Genomic DNA, 25,990 nt, shown 5'->3' with positions numbered 1-25,990 from the left:
TCGCGCGCATCTCACAAAGTTGCTCTCAGCTGTCGCGCACAACTGATTAAGTTGCGCGCAGCACTCCGCGCAACTTCTGCAGATGCGCTCGCGAAAGATTCAGAATATCAAAGTATTGGAAAATCGAATCTTACAATAGAGCTGCGCGCAAGACAAATAACTGCACATCATCTGCGCGCGACTTATTCACTTGCGCGTGACTGCCGCGCGTAACTTATCTAGTTGCGCACGACACATGCTGCGGAAGAATGCTCTTTACCCTAAACCTAATCATTCCCTATAAATAAGACCCTAACCCAAGGCTTAAACACACAGAATATAACCTAAAACACTGGCAGAATACTTGTGAACTTGTGCTCCCTAACCTTCTTGTCCTAAACACTCACCCCTTTGATACTTTGTTACTACGGTGGAGGTTCCCCAACAAGAAGGAATCCATAAGTGTTTTAAACGGAGATCTAGCAAAGAGAAGTGGTAAATTCCCGAGTACTTAGTTAAATCACGTTTATTTTCTTGTTTAAAAGAACCTTAATTAATTAATTAGTGTTGTTTGATCACCTTTAAAATAATTAATTAATTAATTCCATATATCATCTTTCGTTAAATAAAGATTAGAATTGAATAAAATAATTGTTGGTTGATCACTTAAGCTAAGGAAAATATTGTTTATTTGCTTGTTCTTTTCACGAACTTAATTAAATAAGAATAACGACCTTACGATGTAATTCTTACATGAATTGATGTGTGTGAATAAAATCAATTCACATAGTTTTAGGTACCACGTTCCATATATTGTTTGGTGCTGGAATTGTGCAAAAGGAAGAGCTAGCAGAGGCCGCACTTCAAGAACTTCAAGAGGAGATTCTTCGTTTGGGAGAGGAAAAGGCTCAAGAAACCGAGGAGAAAAGAATTAAGAAAATTGAAAAGGCTAATAGAAAAATGCTGAAGCCTTAGCCTTGCAAGATAAGATGGAACAATTATCCATCAAAGAAAAGTCGTTGGAGAAGCTAGTTCTTCGTTATACAATGGTGAACAAGTACTTGGACGTAGAAAAGTTTTCTCCTCCCGCAGGACTTGCTTTACCAGAAAAGTTCGTAGCTACGGACTTGCCAATATTTATGGTGACCAATAATCCACAAAATCATTTAATGTGTTTTACTGGCACCGTGGCATTAAAGGGAGTTGATCCTAAGCTTTATGCTTTGACTTTCCCTTTATCTCTAGACCCAACCGCAAGAGAGTGGTACTATGGGCTAGATCTAAAATTCAAGGCAACATGGGAAGATGTAGTTTCGGCTTTCATTATCCAATATGAGAGTAACATAGCGTTCAAATTTACTCTACGTGAACTTGAAATGCTAAAGCAAGGTGATGATGCAGGTTTCCTTTCTTTCTATGGTAGATGGCGAGAAAAGGCGGCCCACCTTGCCCAAAGGCCACCCGAACTTGAATTCGTACAAAAATTCATTGACAACTGTCATGAAAAGTACAACAAACATCTGCGTTACCTTGGTTTAGATACTTTTCAAAAGGTCTATTCCGTGGCTACTAGGATTGAAGATGATCTTGCTAAAGAAAAAGCAAATAAACCTCATCATCATCATCAACCTAAAAATAACTACAAGAAGGGGAATGATAGCACATCATCCTTTATTGACGTATTTGCGACCACCACGCAATACAATAACACAAATCAATATAATGATCCTAGGAAAAGATGGACAAGAGAAAGAAAATATACTTCATTTCCTTTGAGCTATAAATAATTGCTAGAGAAATTAAATGAAAAAGGTTTACTTGCACCAACAGGAACAACACCACCCACTCCACCAGAAAGAAGATTTTCTAATTGGGATGGTAATGCTTATTGCGCTTATCATAGAGGCAATGGACACGATACTAAACATTGCTTTGTCTTAAAGCACAAAATACAAGATTTGGTAGACCATGGGAGAATTCCCACACCCAAACCTAATAATGCATTCCCTTTAGGGGCGTTTCACATTAAAGGGGACCATATGGGAAGCGATATGTTAAATCCTTTGAGTGATATCACACCTATAGGAGAACTTCTATCCACAATACTCACAGGGGCAACTAATGATGTATGTGGACTATGGGACGACGACTTTCAAGACTTATATGTCTCTAAGTATGCCGCCGTCCCACCTCCATCTTGTTTACAAAATGAAACAAATGGAGTGCTTGATTGGAGTCATTTCTTGGGAAGTCACAAGACTTATCAAATCTCTCCTTGGATGAACAATGGCATCAAGCTCAACTCATAGAACATCTTGAAATGGAGTAACGCTCAAAACCTCTAGAAGAAAGTTTGTTTATGAGTCCTACAACTAATCTAAACGACATAGATCATCTAAATCTTTCTGGCCGAGTTACCAAGCACCACCACCAAATGGATCATCGACCACACAAAATCAAACTCAAGGTCAAATGCAAAATACAATACCACCTCCACATGAGGTGGAAGATCCATTGGTCAAACAACTTTGCCAAACCAAGGCGAATGTTAGCATTTGGAAACTCCTAAGTACTTCTAAAGAACATAGGAATTCCCTTATGAATACTCTAACGACTTTGTCTGTAAGCACTGACACAATCCCTCAAGATCTCGTTAGCTTGCTTACTAGCGAGAAATCTGACAAATCAATCATTTTCACTAATGATGATTTGCCTTCAAAAGACACTACCTACACCAATGCATTATATTTAACTGTGGGATGCAAAGGATACAACATCCCTCTAACTTTGGTAGACAATGGGTCACCTGTAAACGTATGCCCATTGCGAACTGCAAAATAATTAGGCCTTAATCTAGAAAAGGATTTTCAATCAAGAACACAAAGCATTAGGGCCTATGACAAGTCGAGAAGATCGGTGTGTGGAACTGTTAAGCTACCAGTTAGCACAAGCCCAATACAAAAGATGGTTGAATTCCACGTTACGGACATAAAGCCTACATTCAACCTTCTACTTGGACGTCCTTGGATACATGAGCTTGGTGCAATACCATTCTCACTTCATAAAATGATTAGGTTGAACTATCAAGGGCTTCAGATGACTATACGTGCTTCTCCACTTAAAATAGCAATAAATGATCAATCACTATTAGAAATAAACCACGATAATGATGAAGAGGACATGTAAGGATTTGCCGAGGAGCCAATATACACAATAGAAATGGAAGAAGACTTGGAAGAACCTTTCAAGCTTGATCCATATTCCACCCGGATAGTAAACAACATCTTACTCAAGAGTAGTTACTTTCCTGGGATGCCTTTCGGAATAGGAATGAAGAAATCTTTCTTACTTCCTATCCCAAAGAAAAGCTTCTTCTTTGGATTGGGATATAAACCAACCGAAGAATAATTGAAGTCTCACGATGCAAAAAACAAAGCACGTAGAGACAACAACAAGAACAGGAAAGTCACTTTACTCCCATCCTACCAACAAACCCTTAATGGACAATTCATTAAGGAGGGAGAAGACTACCCATGCTATGACTTTTCGGAACCACTAGTTTTGGAAGGAATCAAGAAGCCTGGATTCGAAATATTTCACGATTGCTACTTCTTGGATGACGATTCTAGTATCGTTAAATCAAAATACCTAATTCCAGGGTGCTATGATAGACAAGCATTTAACTTGCTATTTAGACTAGAACAAAATCATGTCACTGCGATGACTTATCAAAATGCCATCCAAGATGAAGCTTTTGACCCAACTTCATTGATAACCCCTTCTAATGAAACCTTGGAGCATAGGTGGAGGAAATCTTTCAAATGGACCAATCACAAAGGCAATAAGCTGGGAATCGACACAGGCGAAGGGAAGATGTTTGAAGAATCGGACGAAGAATCTATTATAGACTCTAGGGAAGTTGAGAATCTAGGCCTTGTTGCCATTACTGAGTCTTTATTTTCTTGTTCAATTTGATTCTAATAATATGACCTCTATTTCCGAGTATATGCCTTCTATTGAATCTTTCGAATGCTATAACATTCAATATAATGAAGATATTAATAAAATGGTTGAGCTAATGAATGAATGAGAACAAAAGAACCCTATAATTGAAGAAACTGAAACAATCAATATAGGATCTAATGAAAAAAAATAGAAGTCAAAATTGGCTTAACTCTATAACCGGAAGAGCGATCGACCCTCATATTGATGCTCAAAGAATTCGAAGACGTGTTCGCTTGGTCATACAAGGACATGCTAAAATAGATAGGGAAATTGCGGAACATACCATTCCCCCTGAACTGTATCTCTAAACCAGTAAAACAAAAACTTTGACGAATGAAACCTGACGACGCGTTAAAAATAAAAGAAGAAGTACAAAAACAATTGGATGCAGGTTTCATTCGCGTATGTAATTATCCAAAATGGTTAGCGCACATCGTCCCTATCCCTAAAAAGAATGGAAGAGTTCGCATGTGTGTCGACTTTAGGGACCTTAATAAGGCTAGCCCTAAAGACAATTTTCCTCTACCACATATTGATATATTGGTAGATAACACGGCTATACATGCGATGTTATCCTTTATGGATGGATATGCAGGTTACAACCAAATTTTCATGGCAAAAGAAGATGAAGAAAAGACATGTTTTATCACCCCTTGGGATACATATTGCTATATAGTCATGCCATTTGGTTTAAAAAATGCAGGAGCTACGTACCAAAGAACGGCTACGACTTTCTTGCATGATATGATGCATAAAGAAATAGAAGTGTATGTGGATGATATGATTGTAAAGTCCAAAGATAGAATGGGACATATAAAAGCTTTACGCAAATTTTTCACTCGCATAGAAAAATACAATATACGATTAAATCCACAAAAATGCACCTTCAGGGTAACTTCCGACAAGTTACTCGGATACGTAGTAAGCACTTGCGGTATTGAGATCGATCCCTCTAAAATAAAGGCAATTGTTGACATGCCTCCCCTTCAAACCGAAAAAAAATTAGGGGGTTCCTTGGCAAACTACAATACATTAGTCGATTAATCAACAAATTGACTATGACTTGTGAGCCAATATTTAAAAAATTGAAACAAGAGGAAAAACATGAATGGGACGATCAATGCCAAAAGGACTTTGAGAAAATCAAATATTATCTCAAAAGTCCACCAATTTTAGCACCACCTGTACCCAAACTACCTTTTAGGCTATACATTACAGTTACAGACACGACCACGGGCGCCATGTTAGCACAAGAGGTAGAAAAAAATTGAGCGTGAAATATATTTACATTAGTAAAAAATCCATCCAATATGAAACGAAATATAGCACCTTAGAAAAGACAAGTTTAACATTAATGTGGGCAACTAAAAAATTACGACATTATATGCTACCACACACTACTCATGTGATTTCTCAACAAAATCCGATAAAGTATTTGTTTAAACAACCACCTATACAAGGAAGAATATCCAATTGGTTGGTGATGTTGGCCGAATTTGAGTTAAAATATATTCCAGAAAAATTAATGATGGGAAAATGTAATTTCCGACTTTTTGGCCCAACATCCAATTCAAACAAGTCATGCAGAAACTACTCATCTTCCGGATGAAGAGATTCTCATGACACAAGATGACAAATGGGTAATGTACTTCGACGGTGCATCCAACAAAAAGGGATGTGGCGTAGGAGTTTTACTCATAAGTCCTGAGGGACCACATACTCCAATCTCTGTCAAACAAGACTTTGAGGTTACTAATAATGCCACAGAATGTGAAGCGTGCATTATTGGATTAGAAGCAGCAACTAGCATAGATGTGCAAAATTAGAGGTATATGGAGATTCCAGTTTGATTATAAATCATATACTGAAAAAATGGAAAATAATGAACTCCACAATGATATTATACCAAGCACACCTAAAGCAACTCGTCGAGCACTTTGAACATATTGAATATAAATGTCCCCCAAGGGATGATAATCAATTTGCCGATGCGCTAGCAAAATTAGCCTCAATGATCAACATTTCAGATCACTTGAATATGATGCCATTATGCGTTGATAGAAAAGAAGAACCATCATATTGCAACGCAATAGAGGAAATAAATGACATCGAAGGGAACAATCCTATGTATGATCATATCCTGCAATATATTACTCATGGAACATATCCCGAAAATACTTCATCGAAAGACCAACGAGCCTTACGAACACTTGCGGCTCAATACCATCTATTAAATGGTCAATTATGCAAAAAAGGACCTAATGGTCAAAGTTTATTGTGTATAGACCAACCCGAAACCACACGCCTTATGGAGAATACTCACAAAGGTGTTTGTGGAGCTCACTTGAATGGTAAAATGCTTGCAAAAATAATTTCGCGACAAGGGTACTATTGGTATACTATGGAACATGATTACATTCAATATGTCAAAAAATGTCCAGAGTGCCAAATGTTTGATAATTTATGACACCTTCCACCATCCGAACTATATAATCTCACTTCCCCTTGGCCCTTTTCAACTTGGGGAATTGACATAATTTGAAAAGTCTCTCCAACAGGAGCAGGAGGGCACGAGTACATATTTGTAGCCATCGATTACTTCACCAAGTCGATTGAGGCTGCTTCTTACGTGAATATCACTTCTAAACATGTCGCAAAGTTTCTCAAACGAAACATATTTTGTAGATACGGAGTTCCACACAAACTAATTATTGATCAGGGATCTCAATTCAAAGCTGAAGTCAAGACCCTCTTAACTCGTTATAAAGTAAAACATTATCACTCATCCCCAAACAAACCTTAAATGAATGAAGTTGTAGAATCGGCAAATAAAAATATAAGATTCATCATTAAGAAAATGGCAGAAAATTATAAAGACTAGCCGAATAAACTACACTTCGCACTATGGGGTTATAGAACATCTATACGAACATTAATAGGAGTAACTCCATACTCCTTTGTTTTCGAAATGGAAGCAGTTCAACAAGTCGAACTGGAAATACCATCCCTATGCATCGTACTCGAAAGTAAGCTACCGGAAGCAGAATGGGTAAAATCGAGGTATTAGGATTAAGAGCTTTACACATGTACATGTCTATCAAAGGCGCATTGCGCGTCATTTCAATAAAAAGAGTAAAACCAAGATATATAAAAGAAGGTGACTTTGTAGTAAAAGAGGTTAGAGGTACACCTACCAATCTAAGAGGGAAATTCAAACCTAATTGGATAGGTCCCTACCGCGTAGTTGAAAACCTATCAGGACAGATTAATGGACATTGAAGGAGATGAAATTTGCCAATTAATAAACACTGATTGACTTAAGAAATATTACATATAAAATCCGGATTAACTCGTTCATTAATACAACTAACTTTAATATGCATTCAATTGAAAGATTCTAAGTGTTACGGTAAAATACATAACACTTGGGGGGTAATTTAGAAATAATAAACCGTTCTAAGTGTTCAAATTTTTTATCAAACTTCACGAAAAAATCTTCACACTCAGGGGGGTAATAGCACAGAAATAAAAAAAAATTCGAAACACTCGTAGTACAGGTGTCGCGTGCAACAGGAATAGTTGCGCGCGGATGTCACGCGCAACTCATGCAGTTGTGCGCGACAGGTATGTGCAACCTTAGATGTTGCGCTCGCTGGCTGATCGTAAATTGCGAACCCCAACTTTTTTTGTTTGAACGAAGTTGCAACTTCTAATTACGATAAAAGGAGGGCGTTTCGTGAATATAAACATGTACTTGGAAAATATAAAAATTAAACTTTGATTTAATTCCTTTTAGGAAAAATTGCTCAGAATAATCCCACCTTTGCCTCATCCGCCCAAAATAATCCCACCTTTCGATTATTTTTTATTAATCCGACCTTTATACCATATCTGCTTCCAATGGTCCCAAGTGACTAGATACCGGCTAAACAAGTTACCATTTGTGACTTGGAACTATTTGCACACATGTCACCACTCAATTAGTCTAAAACATAAAATTAAAAGAAAAAAGAAAAAATAAAAAAAAACCCAACGACCACCCTCTCTTCGGCAGACCCACCACCAAAACCCCCTACTTTACCCAGCCCACCCACCAAAACCACCTCCTTTACCCAACCCACCCACCGAAACCACCTCCTCTACCAATCCCACCCACCGATAATGACCCTCTCCCATAGGAATGGTGACTGTGAGGGATTTAATTTGCGAATTTGGGCTAATTTGTGGGCGTTGAAGCACCTACTCTAATGATGTTCGCTGGCGGTTGATGGTGCGGTTGTGGTGGGTGGTGACTGAGTGAGGTGGTGGGTTCGTTTGGTTGTGTGATGTTGTGGGTTTGTGGCCTAGGCAGCGTATTTGCGAAGGAGTAGTTTGCAGTTTGCGGGCTGCTGCTGGAGTCGGGCCAGCCGAAACTTGGAGGGAGTGGCCGGAATCGGGAAGGGGAATGGATTCGCTGGTCGGATTCGTATAGGGGAGGGGAAGGTGCTGGTGGCCGGAAAGCCGGTGGCTGGGGCTGCCAGATTCTGGTTATAGTTTTTTTTTTTCTATTTTTTTCTTTTATTATTTATTTTTTTTATTTTTTATTTTTTTGACCAATCCTATACTGACACGTGTCTAGTAACTTTTAATAACAAGTTAGATGACCGGTTGGGATCATTTAAAGCGGACGAGGTATAAAGGTCGGATTATTAAAAAATAATCGATAGGTGGGATTATTTTGAGCGGATGAGGCAAAGGTCGGATTATTTAAGGCAATTTTTCCTTCCTTTTAAACAAAGTTTGATTATTTTTTTCATTTAATTTCTACTTAAGGAGTTAAAGAAAAAAATATATATATAAAAAAAAAGATACATTAGAACTACGCAATGACCTGATTTCGTGATACAAATGCGTGGGCAATCTATATGATTCAGTCATATCAAAATATCAAAACATAAAGCTCATTTTTATTTCATTCAAATTAAAAAAAAAGGAGACATTGTTGAACTAGATCATAAATAAAGAAAAGGGGCATAGTAGTGACTACACTTTATTCAGAAAAAGAAATAGAGAGAACACAACAAAATTGTGTAACACTCTAAGGCTTCACTATATCCTCAATTGTTACGGATGATGGAGGAGTAGTTTCCATCGCAGTATTTTCAGAAACCTTAAAGCTTTCTCCTACAGACTTCTTCTTGACTCATACATTGTTCTTCAATTTAAGAATAGGAGCCTTTTCAACCCTTTTTCCCTTTTCCGAAACTTTTGTTAGAGTCCTCTTTCGAGTTTGTTGCGAAGGTTCCTTGATTATCACACCTTTTTGTGTCGGCTTAGAGGGATCTTTCCTTTTGGATTCCTTCAAACGCGCCTTTGGAGATGAGAAGTCCAATTTTCTTCTCACTCCTTTGTTTTGGCCACTAGGAGGGGTAGTGGTGGCCGAATTCATTAAAGGCTTAGGTGGATTGCAAGTCGTGGTAGTTTGATATTGAGATTGGGCCATGTTTAATTCGCCCATATCCACCGCATTCATCCAAACTTTATAAAAGGAAGATAATACAATACTCGCAGCAGGATTTTGTACTACCTAGCTTGGAAGACTTGACCAATACTATATCTAATGTAAAGTTTGCTCGGGTCTAAAAGTCACATCTTTGGGTGCATCACAGTCTTACGGGGGAATAATCTGTTTCATCCCGTATTGTCTCATTACGCTGCAAGGAAAAATGTAAGTAGCACTAGATAGGCCTAAAAGCCTAATGTAAGGGCAGTTGAGACTACTCCCAACCACACTATTTATGTTCCACTAAGGAATCACAAAACGTATATTAGGAACCCCATGACAGAAAATCGACATCCATTCCTCTTCATTCTTATGCTTTTAATGGATTCGACGTCAAGGGAATGTCCGTACTCCATTAGCCTCGATATTTTGTGGCTGATCAACTATTCGCAAACGCTCCATGAGCCAAATTTAAAAAAAATCTATGTTTTTTACATGAGCAGGTGGTGCGCGCATCAGAATAAGTTACACGCGCCATCCGCGCACAGCGCAGAAGATTGCGCTTGACATAGAAACACAACTTCATGGCTTGCGCTAAAAAAACGATGAAAAAAAAACATTACGTGTAATAGGAGTGGACTTCCCATGAAACCATTTTCGTTTGGGTATCCTCTAAGGCGATTCAAGCATAAATTGGTTTTTGCAAAAGCCAAAGGAGCGGGTGAAGGACATCCCTCTAATTGCTCTACTACGGACACCATGGAATAATCTCCATATTTTTTGCCTGTCCTAAGTAAACATTTGACAATAAGACAATAGCATAAAGTACGAATTTTAAAGCCTTGTTTAGTCATGTTGTCACGAGGGGCGACGAAATGTTCAATAAATTGAATTAAATTCACGCCTTCTTCAGTTCCAATATTGGTCATATCAATGTCGGACAAGCCGAAAAATCTTTGGAATATAGGTTTGGGATCCGAAAATGGGGGCGAATAAGTCATAGGGAGAGTATTTGTAGGGAAGCCTAGCAAGGCCTCGAACTCACAAGGAAGGGGAATAATTTCATCCCCTTTAAATAAAAAGAGATGGTGGTTGGAGTCCCAATGGTTATCTGCGGCATGAAGGAAATCAAAATTAATAACTAATTGCATATAATTCAATAGAGGGTCTAGGTGATAAATTATGAAAGCTAGTTTTTCCTCGTTTGAAAGGGATGTGATCCATTGCGTCAAACGCTGTTCAAAGGTCTTCACCATTGTTCAATGTAAAAAAAAAGAGAGAGAGTAAGAATTTAGAGACATTTTTCTTTTTTGTTCTTATAATATTACTAAGCGAATTAATGCGAGATGTCAAAAAACCTACACGAAACCATGCTTAAATAGACCTAAGAGTGGCATATTTTCATCAATTTTCGCCCAAAGGAAAGTTCACAAATAGACCTAAGAGTGGCATATTTTCATCAATCACATGCACGCTACAGCCGTGCGCAACTCATCCAGTTGCGCGCGTCTTCTCTGTCGCGACATGTGGTTTAGGTTTATTTCCGGTATTTTTGCTTACATAAAGACGGAATCTTGATGAAATTTTAAGACTAATCATACGCTTGCCTTTTGCTAACTCTTGTATCCCTTTTCTTTCCTTTTTATTTGTTTTCTTTTTTATTTTATTTTATTATTTTCTTGTTCTTCTTTTCGTTCTTCCTTTTTTCCTTATTTTATTTTTTCTATTTTTCTTATTTCCTTTTTAGTCTCCTTTTTCCTATTTTCCTTTCTTTTGTTATTTTTTTCGAGGGGGGTAAGTCGGGAACCCTTTCTCTCCCTCGGAAATTTTTTCACTTTTTTCTTTTATATGTGAACACATGGAATCAAAAAATAGTAATAAAATAAATGGCATATACAAAAAAAAAGAAGTGTCATATGTACAACTGTAGACACCTAAAAATGTCTCCCCAAAACCAAACCCGTTGATGAACACCTTTCACCGCCATTATTGGTCGAGTTGAGTATTTAATCTTTGGAGTGCTTAAATCCATGTTCTATCCAATATATTTCATGAACCAATCCAATTTCTAGCTCATTTCCCTAAACCATAACCTATTTTCCACTTTTCGTGTCCACATCGCAAAATCGAGAGAAACTGATTTTATGGCTATACAATTTTGATCCAATTATTATTTTTTTGGATAGGCCTTCAAATAATCTTTCCAACCATATATCATATGCCCAATTCCGAGCTATAATGAAAAAGATATGAGCAAAACACCAAACTCGGCCTAAAACCGACAACCTTCCACTAAAACAACCATATCTTAAAATCTACATATTGTTTGACTTGATTCTAATTGGGTTGGAAAGTAGACTTGATAAGCTTTCCAATTATATATTATATTCCTTATTCCGAGTTACGGATCAAAAGTTATGATGGTTTAAAAAACTGGTAAAAACCTGGAATCACCGCGCACAGTGCAATTCCACCGTGTCACGGGAAATTGCACCGTCTGACTGTGGGAATCCTCGTGACACGGTGCCCTTGTTGTGACGCGGGGCTATTCCGTGTCCTATTTGCGTTCTTAGTACCTAAACAACTCCTGCGTCACGTCATTTTCCACCGTGTCACGGGAATTTACATCGTCTGATGGTGGGATTCCCCGTGACACGGAGCTGTTTCCGTGTAATTTCCCGCGGCACTCTAATTTTCCCCGCGTCGCTCCAATTTCCCCCGTGACACGGTAGAATCTTCCGTGTCACGGTAGAATCTACCGTGTCGCGGTAGCCTTTTTTAGGGTTTTTATCTTTTTAGGGTTCCGTGTGTTCCCTCTGCTCATTTTCCCTATAAATAGGACCCCCCTTTCTGCAGTTCGGGGCACCAATAACCATTCTCTCTCACCTTACACCAAATATCATTCTCTTCTCCCTCTTTAACCTAATTTCTAGCCTCCTTATTCTTCCATAATAATTCCCCTAAGCACTCTAAGGAATCTATACTTAACCCGAGGTTCCGTCCTTAAACCAAGGCGTGAAAGGTACAAATAACTGGGGGTTTGGACCAAATCAACTCTACTTTTTATTTAATTTAATTTCCATTTGATTTATATTTTTATTGAACTTACTAATAGTTTATTCATGATGTAGCAATTTAAAGGAACGCGCGGAATGTGAGTAATTAATTAATTTAATTACTCTTATTTTATTTTAATATTGCTAGCATCATGATTAGATTATTTTATATTTGATTTGACTTACATTATTATTGTTGAATTGCTTCAAATATTAATGTTTATTCTATTATTATTTATGATCACCATATTGCATGTTAAAGGGAATATGTAATTGAAAATCACGCCTAATAAGATAATTTGGACAACCGGTTTAGGTTCCTTTTTAATCTTGTTGTTTAATTAAGTGGTCACAAATATCTTAGAATTATATGTTGCTTAATTTTCAACCAATTTAGCTGGATAATAGTTTGGAGCAAATTGAATTTTTGTTTGTTGGCCTTTGATATCACAAGAATGTTTTTCAATATAAGAATCGTGTAGAGGCCAATACGGGCGAATGTGACTCCATGACTCACTTCGTACCATCATCCCCGATCCTCCTTTCGTGGTTCCGAACCATATGGAGTTAGTAATCTCATGGATTATGAATGGGGTGTAACCTTCACGGGTCAATCGTTGTTACCTTCGTTGTCCCTTATCGTGGTTGCCTCTTATGATTCGTGAACGGTTTACAAGTTCCTTAAAAACTTGTTGGCGGCTGATGAGTGACATTTATGTCACTCTTAGGGGTAGCATTTAGGTATTTTTCCTCTTATTTTTCTTAGTTTTTTCCACCTCATTTATCCTCTTATGGCTTCTTTATGTATTGATGAAAAGTAATGCTTATTTGCGCTTATTTTGATAATCTTTATGCATTATTTTATCATCCCCATGCTCTCGTGAACTTTGGTATCTTCTGCAGGTTCCATGACGGTCCTATGCACGGTGGGAGGCCCCTTGTCCAAGTATGGAAGCCATGGACAAAGGCAAGAGGAGCAAAAGGGAAGGAGAGGAAGCAAGAAAAGGAAGTGCAAGAGGAGGTGTGGCCGAACCTCTAAAAAGGTCCGGTCGAACCTAGGTGTGGTCAAACTTTTGAAAAGTTTGACTGAACCTCCTGGGTGCAGTGAAGGCAGTGTCAAACAAGTTTTCAGCAATTTTGCAGGAGAGGTCGAACCTAAAAAGTTCGACCAAACAAGGATCAGGGAGGTTCGACCGAACCTACACAGAGTTCGACCGAACCTACCCTGAGTCCAACCTAACCTACCCAGAGTTCGGTCGGACCTTTTCCCGATCTTAGCCAATTTTGTAAGGACTATTGAAGGTCCTTTTGAGATCGTTTTTCGGGGGGAGAGAAGAAAAACAGTAGAATAGTTTTCAGTAAAAAAGATACTCTCTCTTAGTTAGCAACTTCATTAAATTAGTTGATTTAGTTTTAGAAACTCTCAAATCTAATCATTGTAGAAGCAAATTTCAAGATTTATCTCAAGAATTTCAGCAATTATCCAACATTTATGAACCTTCAATAGTAACTTCTTTCATTTGTCCTTCATTATTTTCTGATTTTATTTTTTTGTTTTGTAAGCCACTTGATTTTCTCTCAATCTTGATATATTGTTGTTGCATGTTAGCTTTGTCCATAGATAATCACTTGTTTTTCCAAATCTTAGAATCGCTTATAATCCAAACTTGGAATTTGCATGTACTCACTATGAATTGTGAGTAGTCCTCTTGGCTAGGGGTTGGGTGAAACTCAACCTATTGGTGATTTTGTGAGTTTGGGAGTGATTTTGATGATGGATTACGACTAAACTTGATTATATGGGATTGCTTGTTAGTTCTTCATGATAGGAGTAATTAACCTAGATTATTGAACTTGATGGCATGAAATGTTTGGTTCGACATGGAAATGTGAGTTGAATGTTTCATTACCTATTGCAATATGATTATGTATCTTTTGTTGCTAAGTTAATGAGGGATCTAAGCTTAGTAATCTGAGTTGTTTTCATATCGTTTGATGTTGATCTTACATGTGGTCTTTGCTATTCCATTACCCTCATTCCTCCCTATTTTCCTAATTGTTATTGGTTGAGTGAATCCCATTCCCCTAGTGTTTTAATCCCTTGAATTCAACCTTTAGTTGTAGTTTGTTAGTTAATCACCACTTATACCTTGATTTCGATTTAGCTTGAGCATTAAGATTATTTAGCATTTGATTCCCGTTCTCCGTGGACCGAACCTTTGCTTGCCATTGTACTTGTTTGAGTGAGGTGTTTGTTATAAATGTGTTTGAATGAGCCTAAATTGTGCGACCGATTTAGCGCTCGTCAAAATGGCGCCGTTGTCGGGGAGCGGTGTTGTTGATTGCTATATGATTGCTTGAGTCTAATTCACCTTTAAAAAAAACACAAAAAGAGTTGTTTTCCTTTTTGGGCTACGCTTGTAGCCTTGCTACTAATTGTGTTTGTTGAGTGCGTATGCGTAGGACTCAACATCGTGAGTTGGTGCCATACGCTCCCGAGATTAAGCAAACCCTTTGAAGAAGAAGGAGATCTCGTTCGCGGTCCTCCACTTCCCCAAGAAGAGAATCCAACCCGGAACCACAAAGAAATCCAATGGGTGACAACCCACCACCACCACCTCCAAGACCTTTGAAGGAGATGGGAACTCCGGGAGCTTATAGAGCTTCAAGTGGGATTGCTCCCCCAAACACCCCGGCCAATGACTTCGAGATTAGGCCCGCAATGATAAATTTGATTGAGAGGAGACAATTTAGTGGAGCAAAACACGAGAGCCCTCTTGCACATTTGAACGAGTTTGAGAAATATTGCAACACGATCAAGGTGAATGGGGTCACTCAAGAGTTTGTGAGAATAAAACTATTTCCTTTCTCCTTAATAGGAAGGGCTCTTGAATGGCTTGAGAAGGAGGTGAGACCCAATTCTTTGAGGACTTGGGATGAGGTCACCACGGCTTTCTTAGGGAGATTCTACTCTCAAAAGAAGACGGCCGAGGCAAGATCTCTAATTCAAGGCTTTCGACAAAGGGGTAGTGAGACTATCTATGAATCTTGGGAGAGGTACAAGGAGTACCAAAGAGAGTGCCCTCACCATGGAATCCCAACATACCAAGTTTTACAAATCTTCTATGGAGGCTTGAGTTCTCAAGGCAAAACAAGCTTGGATGCGGGAGCCGGTGGGCCAATCATGAATAAAACCGAAGATCAAGTGATTGAGATCATTGAAGATGTGGTAAGGCACCACATGGATTGGCAAGAAAATGAAAGAGAATCCACAAGCAAGAGTGGGGGGCGGCTTATTCGGTAGATCACCTCAATGCTATAAACAACTTGACATCCCAAATTACAAATCTTGGAAAGGAGATGACATCGATCAAAGCTAAGCTTGAGTCCTCCACTTCGCGCCAAGACTTTTCCTCCCAATCTAAGGGGAGAGGTATGAGTTCTAACCCTTCTACTTCTACATCTAATAACATGCCCAGTGGATGCTTATTTTGTGATAATTGTGGGTCTTATGACCATGATACATCTTCTTGTAATTTTGATTCCCAATCCCAACCCCTTAATGATGATGGTAATGAGTATGAAAATGAACATGTTAATGCCTTGTCTTATGATAACAGACCTAGGAATGACAACAAACGATACTTACCACCCAATCAAAGAGGGCAAGGGAATAATTTTAATCAAAGAGGAAATGATTATGATTACCACAACCACAACCAATGGGGTGGTAGAAACCAAAGGGACCAAAATCCCCAAGGTAATTACAACCAACAAAGTGGTTATGGTAACCATAATCATAACAATCAAGGAAACTATGGAAATCAAGGCCAATACCACCAAGGGGGGAGTTCTAATAACCGGAAAAATTGGAATAGTAATGGTAATAGAGGCTTTAACAACCAAAATGCTAATTCCAATGTGAGAGTTCCTAGAGCACAACAAGACAATTGTTACACTCAACCACCTCCACAAAAGTCTAGCCTAGAAGAGATGATGGAAAGCCAAGCCAAAATGTTCAACACTTTCATGGCCACTAGTGATAAGAAGTTTAATGAAGTAATGACCCATAACAAAATGCTTGAAACACAAATTTCTCAATTGGCCAATGCTTTAAAAGAGGGAGCTAGCACTTCTAAACTTCCACCCCAAGGACTTAACCCCAAGAAACTGGTGAATGCTATATCAACTAGGAGTGGGAAAGTGTTGGAAGAGAGTGTCCCTAAGGAAAACAATGAGATAGTGAACATGAGTGAGCCTCCCCTTGAGAGTGATTTTGAGCATGAAGAAGAGAAAGCCCCTCTGAGAATGAAAAAGAAAAAGAGAATGAAAAAGAAAAAGAGAGTGAAAAAGAAACCAAACAATTGTAAAGACTTCCACATCCCCATAAATTTGTGAGACACAAATTAGATGTGCTATTCGGAAAATTCCTTGAAACACTGAAGCAAATTCACCTTTCAATCCCTTTTACCGATGCTATCAAGAAAATGCCTAACTATGCTAGGTTTTTAAAAGATATTTTGAGTGGAAGGAGAAAGTGTGATGTGGTGGAAACGGTGAATCTCACCGAGAATTGTAGTGCTATTATCATGAATAAGATGCCACCAAAGTTAAAAGATCCCGGTAACTTTTCAATCCCTTGTGCAATATATAAAATGCAAATTGATAATGCCTTGTGTGACCTTGGGGCTAGTGTTAGCCTTATGCCATATTCGGTATATCAAAGACTTGAGATAGGGGAACTTCTACCCACTAACATTACCTTACAATTGGCCGATCGATCCATTAAATTTCCAAAGGGTAAGGTAGAGGATGTTCCCCTAAGAGTGGGAAAGTTTGTAATTCCGGTGGATTTTGTTGTGTTAGAGATGGATGAAGATGTTAACATTCCAATAATTCTAGGAAGACCTTTTCTTGCTACTTCGGGTGCTTTAATAGATGTTCAAAGTGCTAAAATTTCACTAAAAGTAGGAGATGAGGTGATAGAATTTGATTTGAATGAGAGCATCAAATATCCAAGCTCTAGTCTTGATAATTGCATGATGATTGATACTATTGATTCTATTGTAACTTCTATGCATGAGCACTTGCTCACTACTAACGATGCCCTTGAGAATGTCCTTTTGAACAAGGAAAAGATAGGTGACCAAAGCAAAGAGATGGCATTATATGAAGAAATGCTTGAAGGAAGTACATAATCAAGCAATGAGAAAGTGTGCATGGGAATCACAACGCATGATGCATTAGAAGTAGCTACCTCAAGAGAAGGTAAGGGTGTTCCAATGGTAGAGTTGAAACCTCTACAATCACACCTAAGGTATGAGTTTTTGGGCCCCAATTCAACTTTTCTGGTTATTGTGAATTCTTCTTTGAACGAGTTCCAAACTCAAATGTTATGTGGTGTTTTGAGAGATCACCAAGGTGCTTTAGGCTATACCATAGATAACCTCAAAGGTATTAGCCCCGCTTTATGTATGCACCACATAACACTTGAGGAGGGTGCTAAGCCTTCCATTGAGAGGCAAAGGAAACTCAATCCTCAAATGGGGGAGGTGGTGAAGAAAGAAATCACCAAACTCCTTGATGTCGGCATCATCTTCCCCATTTCGATTTCTAGATGGGTTTCCCCCGTTCATGTGGTCCCTAAAAAGGGAGGAATGACCGTAGTTGAAAATGAGAATGGTAATCTCATTTCAATTAGAACGGTGACTGGTTGGAGGATGTGCATAGACTACAGACGTCTAAATGCATCCACCAACAAGGATCATTTTCCTCTCCTTTTTATCGACCAAATGCTTGAAAGACTAACCAAGCACAAGTATTATTGCTTTCTTGATGGTTATTCGGGTTTCTTTCAAATCCCTATAAACCCGGATGACCAAGAGAAAACAACTTTTACTTGTCCCTATGGAACTTTTGCATATAGGAGGATGCCCTTCAGGCTTTGCAACGCACCGACAACCTTCCAAAGATGCATGATGAGTATTTTTGGGGACATGCTTGAAGCCGAAATGGAAGTTTTCATGGATGATTTCTCGGTAGGGGGCCTTTCGTTCGAGGATTGTTTGTCCAACTTGGGCAAGTGCTTGACAAGATGTGAGAAGGTCAATTTGGTTTTGAATTGGGAGAAATGCCACTTTATGGTGGAAGAGGGAATTGTCCTTGGTCACAAGATTTCAAACAAAGGGATTGAGGTTGACAAGGCCAAAGTTGAAGTGATAGAAAAGCTTCCACCACCAATCAATGTGAGAGGAGTAAGGTCATTTTTGGGGCATGCCGGGTTCTATAGGAGATTCATCAAGGATTTCTCACAAATTGCTAGACCCCTAAGTGCTCTTCTTCAAAAAGATGCCATCTTTATTTTTGATGAAGAGTGTCTCCAAGCTTTCAAAAAATTAAAGGAGGCTTTAATCTCAACTCCAATTGTGCAAGGGCCAAGATGGGATTTGCCATTTGAACTTATGTGCGATGCAAGTGATGTTGCGATTGGAGGAGTATTGGGGCAAAGGGTAGACAAGAGGCTTCACGTGATTTACTACATGTCTAAGACCTTGAATGAAGCTCAAAGGAACTACACCACAACGGAGAAGAGTTTCTTGCCGTGGTTCATGCTTTTGAGAAGTTTTGGAACTACCTCATTTGTTCCAAAACTGTTGTCTACACTGATCATGCGGCTATTAGGTACCTTGTGGCAAAGAAAGAGTCCAAGCCTCGTCTTCTTCGTTTGGTGCTATCACTTCAACAATTCGATGTAGAGATTCGGGACAAAAAGGGGGCCGAAAATGTGGTTGCGGATCATTTATCCCGGTTAGAGAACGTGCAAGATAATGACGATGGGGTCCCAATTTTTGATGAGTTAAAAGATGATGTGCTTTACTTGTTGGCCGAGAAAGATCTTCCTTGGTTTGCGGATTTGGTGAACTATTTGGCTTGTGGGGAGTTTCCTCCAAATGCTTCAAGGAACCAGAAGAAGAAGTTGAAAAGCGAAGCAAGGCATTACATATGGGATGATCCGATCCTTTTCAAAAGAGGAGTAGATGGTTTACTCCGTAGATGTGTGCCAAATGATGAAGTGAAGAGTGCTTTGAAGATGTGCCACTCCGATCCTTGTGGAAGGCACTTGGGTGCCAACAAAACAGCCTTGAAAGTACTACAAAGCGGGTTATGGTGGCCTCATATCTTCAAAGATTCATGGGGTTTTGTGAAAACATGTGACTCTTGCCAAAGAACCGGTAATGTTTCGAAGAGAAATGAAATGCCTCAACAACCGATTCTTGAACTTGAGGTGTTTGATGTGTGGGGCATTGATTTCATGGGACCTTTTCCCTCATCTAATGGAAATCAATACATCCTTGTGGCGGTTGATTATGTTTCTAAATGGGTTGAAGCCATTGCCTCCCCAACTAATGGCCACAAGGTAGTGATGAAGATGTTCAAAAAGGTGATATTTCCAAGATTTGGGATCCCTAGAGCAGTGGTTAGCGATAATGGTTCTCATTTTATTCATAATGTGTTTCAAAAGATGCTGAGAAAGAATGGGGTCCATCAACGCTTTGGCACGACTTATCACCCACAAACAAGTGGGCAAGCGGAGGTTTCCAATCGCCAAATCAAGGTAATTCTTGAGAAAACAGTGGCTAGGAATAGGAAAGATTGGTCGGACAAGCTAGATGATGCCCTTTGGGCCTATAGAACCGCTTTCAAAACCCCCATCGGCACTACCCCCTACCGGCTTGTATATGGTAAGTCTTGTCACCTTCCGGTTGAACTTGAACACCGTGCTCAATGGGCTATCAAAAAGATCAACTTTGATTTGGCGAGTGCGGGTGAACAAAGATGGCTAGACTTGCATGAGTTAGAGGAACTACCGATGGATGCTTATGATTGTGCAAGCTTGTACAAAACCCGGTCAAAGGAGTGGCATGACCGGCAAATTGAAAAGAAGACCTTCAATGTTGGAGATAAGGTGTTGCTTTACAATTCAAGGATGAAACTATTTCCCGGAAAACTCATGTCAAGGTGGAGTGGTCCATTCACCGTTAAGGAGGTGTTCCTCCATGGAGCCGTTGAGCTAAATGATTTGGATGGATCGAGGTCATTCAAGGTCAATGGGCATCGCCTCAAGCTTTATTATGAGGATGCTCATGTTGGTTTGATTGAGTCAATGCAATGCAATCTCATCTTTTGAGTGTGTGAAGTACGTCAAGCTAGTGACGTTAAAGAAGCGCTTCCGGGAGGCAACCCGAGTTTCTAACCCTCCTCTATTCTATTTGCTTGATGTTTTCTTTTCTTCTTTCACAACTTTGGATTGATGGTTTTGCGTGTATTTGGTTTGTGTTGGTATTCTTGTTTGTCTTGCCTTAAAAAGGAATGCATTTTCTATATACCTTAGGCATGATTGTGTTGTATTTTAGTGTGTCTTGAGGGGAAGTTTTGTGCAAATTTTCAGATAGAGGGATTTAGGGGTGTTCGACCAAACTGCAACAAGGTTCAGCCGAACGTTGCAAAAGTTTGACCGAACCACCCAAGAGTTCGGCCGCTCCTGCCCTAGAACTCAAAATGGGCTAAAAACTGTCGGATTCTGGAAAATCAAAAAGTTCGACCGAACTTTTCAAAAGTTTGGTCGAACCTATGCTGGTCCGACCGAACCCCCAGAAAGTTCGGCCGCTCCTGTTCTGGAAATCAAATTAGGCTGAATTCTGGCAGTTTCTGGAAAATCCAAAAGTTCGACCGAACTTTTCAAAAAGTTTGGTCGAACTTAATATGGTCCGACCGAACCTCATAAGGTCCGACCGAACCTTTTTCGAGCTTGCCCAGAATTAATAGGCTTGAGCCGCTGCTTTCTCGCTCTTACTTCATACATTCGGCTCTCTCTCTCCCTTCTCTTCTCCTTCTCACCCTAATACTCCATTGTCATCCCTCCTTCAACCTCAAATCTCCATAAAAATCACTCCAATCTTTTTCCCTCCTCACTTCATTAACATCCACTACTCAATTCCTACAATCTCCTTAAATTTTCCCCAATTTCTAGGGTTTGAGTGACTTGAAACTTCTTGATTTCTACTTACTTCCAATCAATTGTGGTATGGTTATTCTAGCTTTTGCAAGCTCATTTCTTCAATTTCTCTTTGTTTTACCATGTTTTACATGTTCAAGTATGATATGTGGTATAATTGATATTGTTAGTCATGGCTTGTTTGATTTAAGTGGTTATTGGGATTTCCTTGTTGTAATTGGTTGGTTGTTGTTAGTAGAACTTGTTTCATGATGAATATGCATGTATGACTTGGGTTTTAATGATTTCAATTTGTTTGCTTGAATGTGTTAATCTTTCACTAGGTTGTTCATGCTACATTTTGATTGAGAAATTCTTGAGTTGGATGTAATTTTGTGACTATTACTAATTGTTCTCGGTTTGATTTCGATGAGTTTTGAGTGGATTTCACGAATTTTAGGGGACATCATGCCCAATTTCGCCTAGGTTTTCTTAGGATTTGCATTCGATTGCCATAGGATTTTTAGCTCATGCCTTGGTTTATAAGTGTCCATTAATGCCTTGAATTGTATTGTTGCTACCGTCTACATCTATTTCACAACTCATGGCTTTTACTCTCATTGCACACACTTTTTATCTCGGCGAGCTTCTTGTGCCTCCTTTTGGCTTGAATCTTCCTAATGTTAATTCTTGGCGATTTTTGTAGATTCACAATGCATCTTTTTGGCAAAAGCAAGTCCAAGAGGAAGAGGACGGGTGAATCTTCATCGTCCAATTTTCCACCTCCACCCGGCATCTATGATCATGGCATCATCCCTCCAAACAAACACTTTTGGGATGTCTATAAAACCCTCATAGACCGTCCCATACGATCTACAAGGTTCTTCTGCGGGAACACCTTAAGAAAGCTTGGCATCATGGATGAAGTAGTCCGGCTCGCACAAAACTTTGGTTGGGGCGAGTTTATTGACCTCCACGCTCACACCTATGAGCGCGTCACATTGGAGTCCCTTGCTTCCCTCCGCAAGGAAGTCATTGAAGAAGATGATGAAGGGAATGAATCTCAAATTATTCTTCACTTTCGTATGTTCAACGAAGACCATTCCCTAACCGAGAGTGAGCTCAATGAGATCTTCCATTGGCAAGAAACCGGGATGCATCGACCTTCCGATATGACCTCAATGTGTCGCATTCCCTATAATGAACAAGAATGGTGGCAGAGCATCTCCACCAAGCCCGTCTTTCGCACTAACACCGCAAAGGTCAACAACATCATCCATATTACTTTGAGATACTTTGCCCGGCTCCTTCAGTATGTCGTATTCTTCAAGGCAAACCTCGGCTCTATGGTGAAAGATGAGGTAGCTTGCCTTTACTTGGCCGAAAATCCTCAGCGTTTAAAGTTCAAATGCTCCACCACTTTTATCTCGAGATTGTTGGACACTCGAGATGGGCGGCTTGGTGATGAGATACACATGGGGGCATGATCACCCTCATTGACCTTTCTTTGAATGGTGGAGCTTACAAGGACCAAATTGATTTGCTCCCCCATGTGCTCCAAAAAAAAGAAGAAGAGGCCGTCGGCTACCCTCCTTATGCACTTTCTATTGTTGCTCTCCGCAACCAACGCTTCATCAACTACACCACCCAGAATCGCAAATTTATCCTCTTGGTTGATAATGGAAAAGAATGGTGTGTCCTCCCGGATCCTCCTCACACTTCGGTAGACCCTTCCAACCCGCTAAGGTGGAAGAGTGCGCGAAAATTCATCCCCGATGAATTAAGGAAAAATCAAGTCCGCGGTGCAATCCCTCACCCTCAACCGGTCTACCAAGTGGAGCATCCCTTTCCCCCCCTAGTGGGGGAGGTGAGACATCTTCTTCTTCTTCCTCTTCTCCTTTTGATATGAGTGCCCTGCGTAGTACCCTCGATGGTATTCGTTATGATAATCAGGCTTCTATTGAATAATGGGGGTACTACGCAAGGATGAACTATGATAGTCTTGTGCAAGCGGGCGTTCAAACGCCCTATGTTAACTATCCCTACCACCCGTCTCAAGAGGGTCCAGTTCCACATTGGGACCCCTATGACCCTAACAACCCCTCCCCAAACACCTATGCTTATTGGGAAGGTCCTATCGACCCATCCCAACGTGTTGGTACCCCACCATACAACCCTTATCGGCCGGGTGGGTGTGACTACGCCTATGATCCGGCAAGTCCATCAACCCCGAATCCTTTTGATGGTGGTTGGGGTACACAAGGGTGGCCCTATGAGCACTTTAACCAACCTTTCCATCCATTCATGGATCGCCCGGGGTTTGATTTCTTGAACCCTCCTAAGGAACGGGAGGATAGAAACCCCCAATGAGGGTTCTCTCCTTCCCTTTTCCCCCCGGACTTTCATGCCTATTCCTTTTGCTCGAGACGTGCAAAAGACTAGCGTGGGGGAGGATGTTCCTTTTGGTTGAAGTGTACATAGGAGGGTAATGTGGTAGGATGGTAGCTTGTGCATATAGAGAACCATCAGGGATAATGAATTTATTGTAGTTAGAGATGATTTTTGGTTGGTAATATTCTTATGATGATGATGTTATGAAGCTTCATTTCAAAAAAAAAAAAAAAATATATATATATATATATATATATATATATATATATATATATATATATATATATATATATATATTTGAAGTTGTTTTTCCCTTTTCTCTCTTGATCCCATAATCCAAATCCCAAAATCCAAATCCCTTAATCCAAATTTTGTAGATAGCTATTTGTCAATCATTTTCTTTTGTTTATAATTCTAGTCTTTTCCTTTTGTTCACTAACTTTTCTTTGTATAGTTGTAGTGTTTCTTTTCTTTTGGCTCACTTTCCTTGTAGCTTGAAAACGGAAGCACAAAATGATGGAATAAGGAGCACTCAAGCTCCGGAAACCTTGGTGAGATCGCAATTTTGCCTTGTGTTCTATTTCAAGCAGCATTTGGTGAGATCTTTCCCTACTTTCCTTTATTTTTCTTTGTGTGCATAGTTAGTTTAGACTAGAATGGAGTTGATTGTTCGAGGTTGTTTGCATTTGATTCCACGGAATCTGGTGATCGTTGGTATTGATGCCGAACGATCTTTGTTTGTCGATTGAGAATTATATGTTTACTAGCCTCTTATCTCTCTTGTACTCCTTGCATTAAAAAAAAAAAAAATTCGAAAAATGTGAAAAAATGAAAAAGATTTTCCTTTTTATTCATGGCAAACCACGAAAAGCTTAGTTCTTTCATTTTCATTTCGAGCATAATAATGTTGACTCGTGTGTTTGAATGCTTTGCTTCTTGAGTGTTATAAGTTTGCATGCTTCAGGATTGCCATTGGTTGACTCTGGGACATGTTCATGCTAAGGTAGTTGTTCTAGAACTCGTTAGGCCCATCGAACCCAAATTCACTTGTTTGTGGTAAGAAGGTGTTGCTCTCATTAGGGGATTTGAAGCCCTAGAGATGGTTTTTGTAACCCGATGTGAGCTTTATTGTTCAAGCCTCCAACATTACTTGTATGAGCGGCGTAGGATCCTCACCAAGGCATGCTTAGATCTAGAACTTGGCGTCTGGCTCCCGAGATCGAGACCGAACTAACCTACGAATGACAAAGGCATTCTTCATTCGGTGACTATTTTTGTTTTCTAGTATTAGTTTTTTTTTTTATCTTTTGTATTTTTGGGTTGCATTTGCCCTTACCATGTTGAGTCTTCCCCTCCTTGATTATAGCACATTGCAAGCCCATGGCCCTTTTGTTTTACTTTCACCCTTAGAATCGTGAAGCTCAAGCCATGAGGGCTTATTGTAGTTTTGATTTGAAATTTGGAAGGGAATGGTTCTACTTGGAAAGTGAAGCAGTGTTTTTGTGAATATGTGTTCAAGAAAAGCAAATGTAAATCCTAGAAAAAGCCTTTGAAGCTAAAAAAAAAATAAAAAATAAAAAATAATAAAAAAAAAACAGAGAGAATGTGACAAACGAAGAGTTGATGAATGAAGATGTAAGAGGAAAGCGAAAGCTCAAAAGTATTTGGAATTATAGTTCAAGATTGTGGCAACGTAGTTTGAAAATTGGTTGATGATTGATTTTGAAAAAGAGGCTTGATCACCCTTTGCTTCACGGTTAGGCTAAGCACCAATTTCCAAATTCCTCCACACCCTTACCCCCTAGTAAACGTTACAACCCTTTCAATGCCCTGTTGACCTAGGTTGGTTGAGTCACTAGTCGGTGGAGGGAGCTGGAACTCAAGCATATGGAGAAGGCATGACTTGGTGAGATGTCGGGTTCCTCTATTTTGCAGTATTTTATCTTTGTTCCGGCTCCTTCGAGGAGTCACTTGATGCTATCTCCAAGGGCGGATTTGAATCTAGATGAGGGAACGCGGTAAGATTGTATGGAATGCGGGGGGAGTGGTGCATGTTTGAGTTCTCTATGCTTAGCATGACTT

The sequence above is a fragment of the Chenopodium quinoa genome, unplaced genomic scaffold (genome assembly GCF_001683475.1).
Source record: "Chenopodium quinoa cultivar QQ74 unplaced genomic scaffold, ASM168347v1, whole genome shotgun sequence".
Lineage (NCBI taxonomy): Eukaryota > Viridiplantae > Streptophyta > Magnoliopsida > Caryophyllales > Amaranthaceae > Chenopodium > Chenopodium quinoa.
The sequence above is the reverse complement of the archived record's forward strand: the minus strand, read 5'-3'. Positions refer to the sequence as shown.